The following is a 422-nucleotide window of genomic DNA, read 5'->3' on the forward strand; positions in this document are numbered from 1 at the left end:
ATAGCACCTTGCATTCAGGGGTGAGGTAATGTAGGGTTCAAAAACAAAGTGTGGGTTTAAGTTCATTATAACGAGAGATCAACTTTCTATCCTGCTTCAATTTTACATGTAGAACTATTTAGAATAAAGACATTTGTGGTATCTGCTGGAGTGATTCCTTTTATTGGGGAAGGAGTACCAGCCACATGACACAAGGCAAAGGATCAGTACCTTTAAGGATAGGTTAACATGCAGTCCAGCCTATGTGCAGTTTGGGGATAGGCCAGCTAAAACACAGTAGCCAAGTGTTACGTGTGCTTGGGCAGCCTAACTGTTTGCACCCAAGTATTAATGCTTTTTTTCCAAATCATCTCTGATGACCAACTCTTGAAAGCCGAAGCTTAAAACACCTGGTGAACAGAAGACATGAATCCTTGAGTCTG

This window comes from Varanus komodoensis, unplaced genomic scaffold, assembly GCF_004798865.1.
Source record: "Varanus komodoensis strain SLA01 unplaced genomic scaffold, ASM479886v1 scaffold6622, whole genome shotgun sequence".
In the NCBI taxonomy this organism is placed as follows: domain Eukaryota; kingdom Metazoa; phylum Chordata; class Lepidosauria; order Squamata; family Varanidae; genus Varanus; species Varanus komodoensis.